At 41.8% G+C, this 2129-nt stretch overlaps 1 pseudogene; it reads left to right on the forward strand.

The window, feature by feature from the left end:
• The first annotated feature begins 249 nt into the window (after positions 1 to 249).
• LOC132319424 (olfactory receptor 6C74-like) lies at positions 250 to 1751 on the forward strand (annotated as a pseudogene).
• The last annotated feature ends 378 nt before the right edge of the window (positions 1752 to 2129 follow it).

Raw genomic sequence — 2129 nt, forward strand, 5'->3', positions numbered from 1 at the left:
CATTGAATTTAAGTATTACTCAGAAAGGCAGTGTAGACTTCATCTTAGAAACCAGTGTGCAAGGGTAGCAGGCAATTCAGAGTGGAGACCTTATTGAGCCATGATGAATCCTCTTCTTTGGAAGAACATCCAGTTGTTAGTGGAACACTGGCTGATTTCAGGAACAAGGTTTTGAAGACTCTTGCCCATTACTTTTTGTTTTTTAAACAAAAAATAAAATATTTTTATCTGTTTAAAGCTAAGCTACAGATGGAGAATCAAACAACAGTGATGGAGTTCATCGTCTTAGGTGTTGCTGATGATTATCAACTCCAGTATGTGCCCTTTACCATCCTACTAGTCACCTACACCTTGACTTTAACAGGTAACATTCTCATCATCACCATTGTTGTCCCTAAATCAGGGTTCTTCACCCGGTGTGCAAAATGCCAATCAACACACTGAGTCGAGATATTTGTCTTTATTGCCAGTCTGCAGAGTGGGGTGCCGGGCATTTAACATCAGCCAGCACACCTCTCGGAAGCACACAGGGTCTTTTATACAAAACAATAGCAGAGAATCACATTGCAATAACTGATTGGTCACTCATACTAAAGTCCATCTGTGCATGTCTTAATTTTAGTGTAACTCATTCTACTAAGGTGGACTTATATTTGCATATGAAATCTCCTCCTAGGGGCATAATTTTTAGTATTGAAATCACCTGAGGTTAGCTTAGGATACAAGTCTTGATTAAATTCCAGAGTACTTCTCTAGAATGAATTGTATGTCACTACACACCATTACACACACTAAATAGGTTATTGTCTACTTGAAGGTTCTTGTACAGTACCATTGTCTTGACCAGGATGCGTATCTTAGTTACCAGCGTGAGTCTCCATCTCCGTCCTCAAGGACACCTGAATTCCGTTGCTATAATCTAATTCCATATACAGCACCATCACCCTGAGAAACCATCACCTTCAGATTCCCATGTACTTCTTCCTCAGGAATTTCTCCATCTTAGAGGTTGGCTTTGCCACAGTTGTCATCCCAAAGCATTGGCCAATCTGGCTTTAGGCAAAAAACCAATTTCTTCACGGGATTGTCTCACTCAAACTTTTCTCTACTTCATGCTAGGTACCTCTGAGTTTGTTCTGTTAGCTGTAATGTCCTTTGACAGGTATGTGGCCATCTGCAAACCTCTACACTATGTGGCCATTATGAACTCACAAGTCTGCAGCCTGCTGGTGATTAATGCCTGGATTGGTGGGGCCGTCCTCATTCTTTCTCCTTCAGTGGTAAATGTCCAGATGCCATTCTGTGGTTCAAACATCATTAATCGTTTTTTCTGTGAGAGCACACCAATGATTCAGCTCAAATGTGGAAATACCAAGGTTCTAGAGTGCGTGAATTTCATCCCAGTGGTGTTCACCCTACTGGGTAGCCTAGCTATTACGGCTGTATCCTATATCAACATCATTACAGCTGTGGTCAAAATTCCCTCTGTGGCTGGCAGACAGAAAGCCTTTTCCACCTGTGCCTCTCACCTCACTGTGGTGTCTGTCACGTACGGCAGCTGCATCTTCATGTACCTCACACCCACCCAGACCAACAGACTGGACCTCAGCAAGGTGGTATCCATCTTGAACACTGTGGTATCTCCTCTGCTCAATCCATTCATCTATAGCTTGAAGAACACACAGTTTCAGGAGGCCTTAAGGGAGAGTGTCAAATGGAGTATGGTTATTTCTAAACACCAAGAAATTTGAGGTGCTGTTGAATGTGGATGTAATCAAGAACAGGAAAGAAAATAATTTAATAACATATTGTCTCTCCTTAGACATCCATCCTTCCTTCCATCCATGCATCCATCCACATACCTAGTTCTACACATCCATCCATCCATGCATCCCTCCACTCAGGAACCCACCTACAAAGAGTTGTCAATAATCTTGTAAATTACTGAAACCTGTTCTTTCAATTCTTTCTCCTTCCTTTTTCTCGCCACAAGCTTTCTGGTTTTCTTTTCTCCATGTGAAATGATTTAGGATAGTGGTGGTTAGTCCACAAATCACTCTCTTACTGGGTAGTCCAAGTCCACATGAAGAACAAAGGGAAGTACAAAGGGCTTTATGCAAACAACATCA

Source organism: Gavia stellata, chromosome 28 (assembly GCF_030936135.1).
Source record: "Gavia stellata isolate bGavSte3 chromosome 28, bGavSte3.hap2, whole genome shotgun sequence".
Classification (NCBI taxonomy): Eukaryota; Metazoa; Chordata; class Aves; order Gaviiformes; family Gaviidae; genus Gavia; species Gavia stellata.